General features: G+C 39.3%; 1 protein-coding gene and 1 non-coding gene across 3 annotated transcripts in view; both read right to left on the bottom strand.

The window, feature by feature from the left end:
* LOC135689972 (uncharacterized) overlaps nucleotides 1-13,749 on the bottom strand; it is a 259,196-nt gene that overhangs the window by 28,656 nt on the left and 216,791 nt on the right. The window lies entirely within an intron of this gene.
* Nucleotides 2,887-12,658, bottom strand: LOC135689183 (uncharacterized; the record flags this gene model as incomplete). The annotated part of the gene is made up of 3 exons (XR_016144043.1): nucleotides 2,887-4,695; nucleotides 9,259-10,017; nucleotides 11,300-12,658. It is a non-coding gene; the product is annotated as an uncharacterized LOC135689183 (transcript).

Raw genomic sequence — 13,749 nt, 5'->3', positions numbered from 1 at the left:
AGTGAATAGATGTTTTAATTTCTATTGTAAAATCTCACATTATTATATATTTTGAAAAGGAAATACAAATATATTGTCCAATCAGCATTGGGAATCGAAAAATACGTACCTTCGATGTCATCCAATCGAAATCATCAATAGAAATGACGACATTCGACATGTGAACAGTATGCAAACATATTTACACATTGTTTCCTATCACCGACACCACACCTTAACATTAGCAAAGTTGCCGACATCACAGGGTCACACCAAGATGTAAGTACTTTGTTCCGGTCACCCAAGTCAAGTGAATGAAACTTCGAGAAGTGTCAGGGAGAGGCACAGGGTGTCATTAACGGAATATTATCGAATTTGAAGGGAGAATGTCACGAAAAGATACTAAGAAAATGTCACAAACTCGTGAAGAGAAAATGTTCAAAAAGTGCCAAAAAATTGCCAAACTTTAGACAGTTGCCAAATCTAAATTTTTAGTTGCCAAACAACATGAAAAAGTGCCAAAATTGCCAATTTTGGCAACTAAATTGCCAAATTGGCAACCCTGTCTGGCAATCAAGTAATCTGATGTGAGGCATGATTTCTTAGGTCAAGTATTGCTTCATTCCTTCACTCCATTCCTTCAGATTTCCTTCCTTGTTGACTCATTTTATGTATAATCCCGAATGTATCCCAAAATCACTTCCAAACCCCCAATTAAATTTTAAATCCCAAAGGCTTTCAAATAATCCCAAATTTTCTCAAATCTGGGATTGAAATATCCCATATGGCAACCCTGATTGCAATTTTTCTCAAGTTTCAAGAAAAGGAGGGGGCTTCTCTAGGTGTGATCAGATACTTGGATTCCACATAGAAAATTTCTTTTTAGCGCAACTCTGCAAGATATTTTCTGATTACCACATTACAGAGCTTTCAAATTGAAATTATCAAATATATCGTAGCCTGAGTTTCGATTCAGTAAAGTGAATTTCGATTTTTTTTATCAAACTATCTAGTATGACTTGATGGTGAATCGTTGCTAACATATACAAATGTCCAATACACAAAAATTTATTTTATATGACTCAACACAACTCATTTAAAACAGGTTATTAAGCAAAAAAATACATTAATCTAAATCTTACTTATCAATTTCAAATTTCTGAAATAGGACTAGATGTCTCTGTGGTGATCGGGTACGACCATACCGAGGTGGTAACATTTACCACAACCACAGTAGCAATAAAGGATTTCAACATGCTACTATTCATTTCAAATGGGGGTAAAGACTTGGTATGCTTGGAGTAGATGTCTCTGTGGTGGTCGGGTAGGACCATACCGAGGTGGTAACATTTACCACAACCACAGTAGCAATAAAGGATTTCAACATGCTACTATTCATTTCAAATGGGGGTAAAGACTTGGTATGCTTGGAGTAGATGTCTCTGTGGTGATCGGGTACGACCATACCGAGGTGGTAACATTTACCACAACCACAGTAGCAATAAAGGATTTCAACATCCTACTATTCATTTCAAATGGGGGTAAAGACTTGGTATGCCTTGAGTAGTTACTATAGCTCGTTGATATAACTGTTACTATAACAAAAACAAACATTTTTCCACCAATAATCTCGCTACATTCTCTATGGACAACGATATTGTGGCGTCTGATACAAGGAAACATGCACATGTCAAAATACAAAGTTTACAGTAATTAATTGGGGCCTCAAATAGGGCCCCTGAAACAGATTAGGCATCCCACCCCCCCCCCCCCCCCTTGTTCCAAACTTTCAACAGCCCTGTCCTCCATCCATTCTATGCATACAAACCCATTCCCAGATTAGGTACCCTCTCTCTTCCTCTACCCAACCCATTTGGCACGCCCTTCCCATAGCCACATTCAACCCCTCCAACTCTAACTTTATGCTGTTATGCACAGGTGATACTTTTAACCCTTCCCATTTCTCCCAGCCCTTTATTCCCAGAGCCACACCGTACCATGTTTATCCTCTTCACCCACTCAATTAAAATGCCTCCATACACTCTACAGTCCTACTTTAGTAAGCACTCTGTGTTGATTGCTACTTTTTGTTGATCTTTATAATATATATATTTCTTATTTGTTTTTCCTGACCTTTGCAACCGTGATCCTGGACGCAGGATTGCGAGGGGCGCCTACGAGAAATGGACATACCAAATTAAAGCCCCGAAATGTCCCTCTTGGGTTTCTGGCTGATGAGTTGCTTTTTTATCATTTTCTGCCCACTTACAAGCTAATTGCTCAAAACATACAAGGGCACACACAATCACCCCCCTTCTGAGTTTGAGGCTGTGACAAGGTGGTAGTGACTACTCCTTATCTCCTTTTTTCCTAGTTAGAGGAAGTAGCCACATCTGTCACTTTATGGACGCAAATCAAATAAAATATCAATTTGTGTAAGCCTTCCATCATTATCTTTTCTATGCAAGATATTATACATAAAAAGTGGCTGCTTTCTGCATTTATACCAATTATCTTGAGAACAGAAGTTCCCAAAGTAGTATTTAGATGTTAATTTCAAGGAAAATATATACCTACAAATAAATGAACAACTTGTTTTTACCGTGCATTGAGGGGCAACAGAGTGAACAAGAGGATATAGGAGTATCTGTTTCTCATAAGAAATATTGCAAGCACATTATGCCTAACAACATACACATAAGCATGCTTGAGCCAATCATATATTGTATCATAATCATATTTGTATTATATGCAAGCATCATACCCATGCTAGAAACTATATTGACAGTTTCTTCAGTAACAAAGGAGATATCATGATTCAAGATTTCAGCAGGGAGAGTTTCATCCTCTTCAAGTATGAAATCGGACACTGTCAATTTTCTGCCTCTAGAATAGGATGACATCAACTTCTCATTTGAGACACCAAAAAGATTGAAGACTTCCCTCACTCCTGTACAAAAACAAGGAACAATGTTATCTTTCTAATTTAACTATCAATATTGAAGTGTGATTTGTTGCCTTCAAATTTCCTCGCTATTAGGTATATGTTTTGTCAGTTACCAATTGGCAATATGTTTGATAATAGCGATGACCATTAACTCAAGCTTGAGAAAGAGATATTTCATGTTGCAACAGATCACTTAACAGTATGATTGATGTCCTACTTTCTAATTTTAATGTATCTAAAAGAAATTGTAAATTATCTTTAATGAGCAGAAATTTTTATTTTAGAATTTGTCTGAACCTGAAAAATTTGTTAGTTTTTTCTTCTATTGAAATTGAGAAATGACTTCTCTTGTTTCCATTCTAATGTACTGAAATATGTTGCCACAAAGGTCTAACCTGAAATACGCACAACCTCACCTTTTGAAATCTTGCATTTGGTATCATAAAATATTTCTCGCAGGTATGTTAGGGCCACCTCTCTGTTGACCTTTGATGCTGATCATCTCTTCTGTGAATGTTGCATTTATTTTCTCCATGACTTTCCTATCTTGTTTTGCAAACCGTATTCTTTTGGTCATTTTCTTCCTCTTTCTAGTGGAGAAAAATCTTTGAACTGCAATTTTTTTATTTGGCGGCTCTTTGCCCTTTAGTGAAATTTTTGTTGCCTTTCTTTTGACCAGTGACTGGAACGTGCTGAGAGCAGCTGTAAGGTGGGCACTTAATTGTTTAATTGCTTCTACATCCTCTCGTGTGCTTCTGTCCAGTGCTTGCTGCATTAGCTTCAGTTTTCCATTTGTATTAGTCTTCACTCTTTCAAAATCTGCTTCTTGGCTACTTCTTGCAATCATCTTTACAGCATTTTGAAGTTCTGTAGAGGCATATGATTCATTTTGGCCATTCTCAAATTCACAGTTGCTTGATACCATATCATTGCTACTTTTTTCTTGTAGGTACCTATGGAGAAAATATATTTTCTTGCAGAGATGACACGTTATCAGGGAATCAGGACAGTTACACACGAACATGTGGCAGCAAATTTTACATTCGTGGCACCTTAGCATGCATTCCTGAACATCGCACTCTTCGTCTATCTTTTCTACGCTGTACTTCTCGGCACCTTCAGAAGATTGTATTTTCCAAACTGTGCTTGACTCTGTCGATGATATTCTATTGAAGGACAGTTCGAGGTCTGCCATGAATCATGTTAATGCGTTTGCTTGACTTTCCTTTGGCGAGCTTTATAATACGTTCAAAGCATTTGTCTCGGCTATACTTGAGAAGGTGAAACAGGCAGTTGTCTAGTCGACGATTGGATTTGCCGCGTAGGTATTTGTATTTGAATACCCTATGAAACGCTTCAACGAACATGTTGGTATTTATACCCTCTCGTAGCCTGTAGCAGTATCCCCATTTGCTTGTTTTGCTTGCCCAGTAACTATTGAAATATTCGTAAAAGCTACGTGTTTCCTGCGAGGATGCAAGTCCAGTAACAAGTGTGCTCAAACGATCTTGAAATGTTGCCTCGTCAGTTTCTTCCAAGACAGTTCTCATCATTGTGTACACATCTGCCTGTTTCCCGACGTTCCTTATCTTTTGACGTATTGCCTCTTGCCAAGCTTTATCTACATTCCATGTGCAAAGGAGCTTCTTTGCTTGGTGTTGTGTCCGCCATTTTTGGGTTGTTGTTGTTGGAAGAGGAGAAGGAAGGCAGAAGGAGGGACTGCAGAGACTGACTGAGACTGTTTGCTTTGCAACTGTTATAATGTGATACTTGTTGTGTTATTTACATATATACATCAACAGCAAAAGGATGATGTCTGGTTTTCTTGTCTCGGAGACTTTATAATGGCGACGAGGATAAAGCTGAGGTAAAAAAAAAAAAACTAGGCCAATTCAGGAATCAGCGTAAAAGGTAGAAAAACTAGGCCGATTCAAAATGGCGGCGAGTTATGGATTGCATGCAATGACCAAGTTTGACCCGGAAGATCACCAAGGGAATGTTTATGAAGCATTTTGTGACTTTATTGATTCTTTTAATTATGAATATGATGCAATAGCCAAAGAGCCACCGAAGGAAGGTAGTAACACAGAGAAAGCAGCATGGGTAGAGCAAGATAAACAGAAAATGTTTTTAGGAAGGTTTGCCTCAAGAAACCTTCAAAGGGATTTTGAGGAAGTTGTTCCTGAAAAGGATAGGGGTAAAATCACTTTTATGGAGATGACAGCAGCACTAAAGGGAAGATATGATATCAGTAGGAACAAAACACTTGCCAATTTTGAATTTCACAAGTTGTTTCAGAAGGAAAGTGAAAGTTTTGATTCTTTTACAGTAAGAGTAAAGCACGAAGCCAACACATGTGAATTTTCTTGCACCAGTGAAACTTGTACAGTCAAGAATATCCTCACCAGAGACCAAATCATCATTGGAACATCGAATAATGAAATTCGCAAAAATGCCCTAAAGAACCAGTGGGACCTTGATAATCTGATTAAAGGTGGGAGACAACTGGAGGCAGCAGCAAGAGGGGCACAGAGAATCCATGAAAATATTGAAGCACCTGTCTCCAGAATAAAGAGACCAGGAAAATACTCCAGAAAAGGGTCAAAATCAAAATATGAAGGAAAATTGCGAGAGAAATATTCCAACTGCCCAAATTGTTCATCGAGAGTATGTAAGGGAGGAAAGCAGTGCCCAGCAGCAAATCGTGAGTGCTTTGACTGTGGTAAAACAGGACATTTTAAAGGCTCGGCAATATGTAAAAAGAAGAGAGAGAAGATTAAACCTCGCACTCGGCGGGTAGAGAGCAGTAGCAGTAAGGATGAAAGCTCTGATACTGAAACATGCACATCTGAAAGTGACTCAAGTTCTAGCCAGAATATTAACCGTGTACGGTTCATGAAGAATGTTACAAAAATACGACGCATGCGTATTCGCCAGCAGATGCGCAAAACATCAGAAAAATCACGCTATCAAGTTGAGGTGATAATTAAAGAGCGAAGAGTAAGTGCATTTGCTGACACAGGGGCGGATATTTGCGTAATGTCTAGGAAACAAGCTCAAGCTTTGGCTTTGCCCCTTGGAAAAACGAAGATGAAAATACGCCCATATGGATCAAAATCAGTAAAATGTTGTGGTTACTATATAGGCACAATCATGCATGGAGAATCAGTTGCCAATGCATGCATATACGTGGTCAAACAGGATCTTGAAACTTTGCTCAGTGGAAGAGTTTCAGAAGAGCTAGGAATCATAACATTTAACCCAACTCCAGATAACCAACAGCCAAGTATTCGGCGCAACACAGAAATCAGAGATGACGTTAAAGCAAGCATTATTTCGCAATATCCAGAGGTATTTACAGGTATTGGTACATTAAAAGACCATTTTGTGAAGTTTCACATAAATGAAAATATTCCCCCAGTAGCTGCACCGGCCAGACCTGTTCCATTTCATTTACGGAAGAGATTTGAGAAAGAGATACAGACCATGGAAGAGAACAATATAATAGAAGAACATATAGGACCAGCACCATGGATTTCAAATGTAGTGCTCGCCCCAAAAGATGATGGTAGTATTCGGGTCACTGTTGACATGCGTCAAGCAAACCGGGCAATTGAATCAATAAACATTCCAATTCCCAGAGTAGAGGACATTAAAACACAACTTGCAAGGTGTCAACATTTTTCTAAACTTGATTTTAAGTCTGCATTCCATCAACTGGAGCTTGATGAAGAGTCTAAGAAGATCACAGTGTTTCATGCAGGTGACCGACTGATGCGGTATCGAAAACTTACTATGGGCACGAAACCAGCCTCTGGCGAGTTGACAAAGGCGCTTCTTCCGCTATTTCAGCCCATTCAAGAAGCACATGTTATCCATGATGACCTCATCATAGCAGCCAAAACAAAGAAACAACATGATCATGCATTAAATCGCGTCCTTCAAGTAATTGCAAAATCAGGAATGACTTTGAATCCTGATAAATGCATGGTTGATAAGGAGGAAATTCCATTCTGGGGACTACGTGTCTGCAAAGATGGTATTAAACCGGACCCAGAAAAGGTCAAGGCATTGCAACATGCCTCACGCCCACGTTCAAAGGATGAACTACAATCTTTCCTCTGTATGATCCAGTCAAATAAAGACTTCATACCAGACTTAGCAAGCAAAACAATGAACCTTCGGATGCGAACAAAGAAACACAGTCGCTTCACTTGGGATAAGGAGTGCCAAAGAGAATTTGACAGGTTGAAAGTTGCATTCAGAGAAGACACTCTTCTCCGCCATTTCAATCCTGAAGAGGATACATTTATTTTTGTGGATGCGCATCTTTCAGGACTATCTGCAATTCTGATGCAAGGAGAGACAAGTGATAGTGCAAAGCCAGTAGCATTTGCCAGCCGTGCCACAACCCCAGTAGAGCAGAGATACCCACAGCTAGACTTAGAAGCACTAGCCATTGACTTTGGATTGCGTCGGTTTCGCTACTTTATTGCAGGAGGTCCTGAGATCAAAGTCGTTACAGATCATAAGCCCCTGGTAAGCATTTTTTCTAATGCTAGAAAAGGGTCGGTCAGAACAGACCGGATAAAGCTGCGTCATCAAGACATGAAATATAGAGTAATCTGGAAGGAAGGGAAAGTTAACCCAGCTGATTACCTTTCCCGACATGCAACACCATTTAGTAGCATCAGCAGAGATCAACAAAAAGAAACCAGTGAACTAGAAAAAACGGTCTGGCTTCTTCAATATGCTCCATACACCGAGTCCATTTCTATGAGTCGAATCATCGATGAGACAGATAAAGACAAAACACTTCATGAGTTGAAGAAATACATTAGAAAGGGATATGTACCAAAGACAAAGGGTAATCTCGCTCCATTCAAAAAGATCTTTGCGGAACTTACCATCTCAGATGAGGAACTGATAATGAAAGGAGAACGCATTATTCTTCCTGAGAGTTTGTGGGACATTGCCCTTGTAAAAGCCCACCAGGGAGGTCACCCTGGAATGAACAGCCTTAAACGCCGCCTACGCAGTCATTTCTGGTTCCCAAAAATGAACCAAAAAGTGGAAGAGAAAGTGGCATCCTGTAAAGAGTGTCAACTATTTACAAACAAGACAATGCACGAACCCATTCAATCTCACAGAACGCCGGAACATGCATGGCAGGATGTAAGCATTGATCTGTTTGGTCCTATGCCCGACAGTAAGCATGTGTTGGTAGTTCTTGATAAAATGAGTCGATTTCCTGCAGCAAAGCTTGTCCCAAACACCGCAGCTAAGCCTGTCATTAAAGCATTGGATGACATTTATACAGATTTCGGTTATCCTGAAATGCATCGCACAGACAATGGACCACCATTTGATTCAAAAGCATTTGCTGAATTTTCCCAAGGCAGCGGTATTGATCATGTTAAAACCTTCCCGTATCACCCACAAGCAAACCCTGCAGAAACATTTATGCGTCCTCTCGGAAAAGCGTTAAAGGCGGCCCATTTCAATAAAAAGGATAAACATACAGCTATTAAGGAAGTCCTAGCAACATGTCGGGCGACGCCTCATCCTGCAACGGGAGTACCACCGGGAGATCTCTTGCTTCGTAGTGGGTATCGAAAAGATTTTCCGCGACGGCAACTGACTGAGCAACAGATATGCGAGGCTCAGATGCAAGACAGAGCACAACGTATGTCTCGAGAGGACCAAATGAACAGGTCGACCCATAGAAAGAAGTCCATCTACACTCCAGGGGATCTTGTGTACATACGGAACATGCAGCGGTGCAAGTTTGATCCCATCTTTGGGCCAGAGCTGTATAAAGTCCTGTGCACAGAAGGTAGCGGCCTGTTACTAGAAAGTTTGGCTGATAATAAAAGTTTCAGAAGGCACTGTGATGACGTAAAGCCTGCAGTTAGCCAAGGAAAAATCGAGGACCATACTATTTGGATAGAGAACCAAGCCCATCAAACAGAAAACGCGAACAACCAAGATCCGGTTCCAGACATGACAGAAGAGCCAGTAATTGCCCCAGCTGGCGTTACTGCGCAACATCCAAATGAGGACAGGGCTACAAGACCTCGGAGGGAAACTCGTTTACCTGCTAGGTTCAAAGACTACGTCCGTTACTAAAAAAGGGGAAGTGGTGTTGTGTCCGCCATTTTTGGGTTGTTGTTGTTGGAAGAGGAGGAGGAAGGCAGAAGGAGGGACTGCAGAGACTGACTGAGACTGTTTGTTTTGCAACTGTTATAATGTGATACTTGTTGTGTTATTTACATATATACATCAACAGCAAAAGGATGATGTCTGGTTTTCTTGTCTCGGATACTTTATACTTGGCATACATTCACAGCTACAAAGGCGTCATAAAACTGTGTCACAATATCTGACATCAACCAAGCCGGAGATATAGAGCCAAAATTATCTTTCACCTTTGAAAAAAATATTTTCATCATGTTGTAATCCTCGTGGTTAGATATACACCATGCTATTGGCACACCTCCAAATTCATCAACTATTAACACGGTTGTTAAGAAGAAGTCATAAGCATTTGTTCCGTGAGTTGAGTCGCAACAAACTCCTTTGTGACCAAACTGCTTTGCAAGGTGCTTCTGCTCTTCTGTCTGTAAGATGACGATAAAGTCATTCTTCGATAGTGACAATGATATATCAGGGCATTCTTCTCCTTGCAATTTATAAAACAGGACTGGGTTTGAGTCACTTGTTTCCCATTCCTTTATCCATGCAAATACGCTTTGCTGATCGTTGTCATGATCGTTGTTAATATGTTCCTGGATTCAACAAGGTGATGGCGCGATAGGGATGACTATTTTGAATATCATCCAAAATCCGCTCTTTTGATACCCACGCTGTAGCTTTGCTGCAATTTCCTGTCGCCTGGCTTTTGAAAGCCAAATGTGCTGCAATTCTTTTTGATGCCCATAGTGTGTATAACATACTTCAACAATGATAGTCGAATCTGCGTTTTTTGTAACTTTCATTGTTGAAGTGCAATTTGTTTCTATCTTGCAGGTTCCTAAAGAGGAAAAAAGCATTCTTTTTGCGTCAATTCTATTGAATTGGTGCATGCATGCCTAGTCTAAATTGTTAGACCCAATTATTTAAACCGAAAACATCCTTAATCGATCTCATACACCTATCATCATAAATCAATCTCATACTAAACTAGGTTATAAAGATTTGCGTTCTTGTTGATCTATCCAAAATATCGAATTTATTATATTGGTGAGAAGTCAGTCTGGTTTAGAAGCAGCCTGGGTTAATTATTTGCTAGCCTCAAAATACTCCGATAGGTTTGAATTGCTTTACAACACCCCATCTCACTCCTCGGGCAGAAATTCACTGAACAATGCTTCCTGAAATATTTTCTGAAATATAGTAATTCATGATAAATGCGAAAGCAAGATATTTGATCATCCTTTTAATTGAATTCTAAGTGATGCTAGGTCATTTAGATTGAATTAAATTTAAAGTTAAAATCAATGAATTTAAGTTATGCTGGGTCAGCAAGAAATGGCATACGTAGTGTCATGGGGCAGGAATATGTTTCTTGGCCATACATTACTGCTGATGGCATTAAGTCGTTTAGGGAATGAAAAAGAAGATACCTTGGAACTTCTGTCACCTTTTGCTTTTTCTGGCTGGAATGTAAGATCCACTACGGTTACATTGCAAATAGGTAAATGTAGAGCCTTCTTTTGTTTTAGATCCCCCTATGGATGAGAACGAGCACGACTCTTGCTCCTCGAAGTTGTTTTTCCATTCCTCGAAATCTACAAAGAAGGGTGGTAAATATAATCAAATATATCTATATAAATTTTGCTGTTTCTGTATACGTTTTCTTCAATCATATACATGTTAAGAGTGTTACAAAATGTGAATACTACAACATACTGTTTTAAATAACAAACAGGTTGCTTTAAACTGCTTCTGTCGTTAGGCAAAGGAGATACTGTTACCAAAAAAGTCACTTGAAGACACATCTAACTAATATATATTCTTCATGAGACTTAGATATCATTCAGGCAGCGTCAAGAACTCTGCTTCAAGTTAGAATTGAGGACAAGGATAAAACCATTAAAATAATTTTGGAGATTACCTTCGTTATTGCTAAAGGAGAGGCTTTTGGTTCTGAAAACTTGATTGTGCACTCTTGTCAAATGCTTTGGGAGGTCTACAATACGTCTGCAACGATAATTGCATGATAGACAACAACAGTTACCATCTTGTGCATTTCCAAGTGTCATATTCGAATTTGGATGGACTTTTAAAATGTGTCGGCTAAGGTTTGATCCTCGAGTAAACACTACTTTACACTCACTGCATGTATGTTTTTTGGCTGGCAAATCTTGATTATTTGAAACCTTGTTTTGCAAACTCTTTAGGATCCCTCTTTTCCGTGGATTTTTCTCTTTCTTTTGCATTTTCAAACACTTTAACATCAATTATTTCTGATTTAATGTTTGCTTGCTTGATTTCTAGGATATTTGCTCTTCGCACTATGTCTTCATCTTCGTCAGAATCAGCGTTGGATGGGTGATTCAGATTTGCCTCTAAAGTGTCAACTTGGGGAACGAGAAGGCTGATATCAATCAAATCTGATCCAATCCATGACATGATTGCACGTCTTAAAAATTTTGCGTACCTTCTTGGCTGCTGGATATATAGCTTTGGGACGTGTTGCGAATGTCTATGGTGGACAGTTGTAATGTATCGAAAAAATGGCTGAGAAAGAGTTGCTATTGCGGCTACGACTATGGCGGCAACACCACAAACTTGGGCACATGTCTGAAAAGGAAAGTATGTCGCACAAGTAAATTTGTTGCACAGGTGACTGCCAGATGGAGTCTGAGTGAAGCCATGGGCTCCGATGACTGTAAATCCTACCATATCGTATCCGTACATTCCTTTGTATACCACATTTTCTCGTTGATACATGTTTTCAGGCGGAGGCCAACCGAGTGAGTCACAGTATGTGATACGCTTAATAGATGGATCAACGTAGATAGTAGCCCAATGATTTCCTTGTTTTCCATCACTCCCAAGAAATACTTTTCCGTTGGCTTCTCTGCCAACATTAACAATGCAGACAATGGATGCCGGGATTGGTCTGTTACCGGAAAATCTCTTTGCAATAAGGCGTTCAGGATCGCTCATGGCATAGTTCAAATATATGCAGTATACAGAGACCTGTTGCCTATTCAGCCGATTTACTGTCCAAAGTACATGATCGCAAGATATATATCTGTCACAGCAGAGGAAAGCAAGTTCTTTTGGATTCATCCTATGTTCAGAGAGCGTTAATCCACAGGGATGTGAAAGTAAAAGCGATTTAAAACTGTTTATACTTGCAGTAGGCAGTTGTTTCGTAACGGACTTGGGTGTTAAGAATGGCTCTGCAAACCAGTCCAATTCTTTCTCGACGCTTGCTTTGATGCTTCTGGCTCTATCTAAGAGCAGTGCATTATTAATTGCCCAGAGACCATACCGATCTTGTGAAGTTTCAATGTAGTGAAAACCTTTTGCGAGCTCGCAGTACGGCAGTAATTGTAGATTCCAATTCTGTAGAATATGGTATGGTGGAATAGTCTGACTGGAAAAGACGTCGCATTCTCGTTGCTCAGATTTAAAATGGACCAGCTTGAAGATTCTTGGCACTTTCTGTCTTGGAATTCCGCATTCATAGGCGTCTTTTCGGCAATAATTCTGTATAAGATGTCATTCAATTGTCTCAAATTCTGACGTGCGACTCCATCCTGAAAAAAGTGTCAGGTTTATAATAATTGTCCTTAAAATCCTAAGAATGTCTTCAAGGTGTTATTTTTATCTATCTGTTTCAATGATACCTTGCCGATAATTTTATCATCTGAATCACCAGTTAAATTCGATTGTAAAAGGGTATAAAGGGGGCCGATTATAGGTTTACGTCCCAACCCTATCTGGTGTATGGATTTGGCAATGGTTTTTCCACAAAAAGCAGTTTCACAACACTTTTTTCAGATTTTTACATGGTTTTGCGGTGTTTGGACCCCCTATATTTCGGGTTCTCGAGCACCGGATATCTACAATAGGCCCCCAGAAAATTTTAAAACTACAAGTATATGCCATTTTTTCTGTTCGAAATATCTTTATTCTAATCATTTATCTAAAACAGGGAAGGGGAACCTTTTTAACCTGGGGTCAAAGCAGTGGCGGATTACCTATGGGGCCTGTGGGGCCCTCAGCCCAGAAACTAACCGGCCTTGACTTCTGAGGCTACAAATTTTTTCTGGTATTTCAGTCAAAGGCCGAGTACTTTATGGGAACTATTACACACGTCATGTGGGGTTATACATACGCCCCAACCTTAGCTTATTTAAAATCGGCAGTTTTTTAAATGAATTCCCGTGAAATATTCGAATTTAGTCAATCAGCAAAGTAATTCCCAATAAATTTGCAAAAATATTCGACAAAAATGAGTGCTTGCAAAAATTAATTCCCTTTCATCTTTACATCTATAATATAACAAATATGAAATTATTTATTTTATATTTCTGTATTGAATAAAGAATCGTATGGAAAGACTTTTTCGATACAAATCAACTTTCTTTGAAAATGTGAAAACATAAGCTATACTATTAAAATTGAAAAACATTTGAATGCATTAGTTTAAGGTTTCAAATTGAACTTGAATGTTCTCTGTTGCAACTCCTACATGCAGGTTGAAATTTTTGCAGCGGCGAGAGGTCCTTCAGTGTTTTGAAAGGCATAATTGCAATCAACTATTATAGGTCAGACTCGATGTAATGGATATGCTTTCGATGGAT

This window comes from Rhopilema esculentum, chromosome 9 (assembly GCF_057945365.1).
Source record: "Rhopilema esculentum isolate cy_ngs chromosome 9, ASM5794536v1, whole genome shotgun sequence".
Lineage (NCBI taxonomy): Eukaryota > Metazoa > Cnidaria > Scyphozoa > Rhizostomeae > Rhizostomatidae > Rhopilema > Rhopilema esculentum.
Note: the sequence above shows the minus strand (reverse complement) of the source record. Positions and strands in the feature narration are given on the sequence as shown.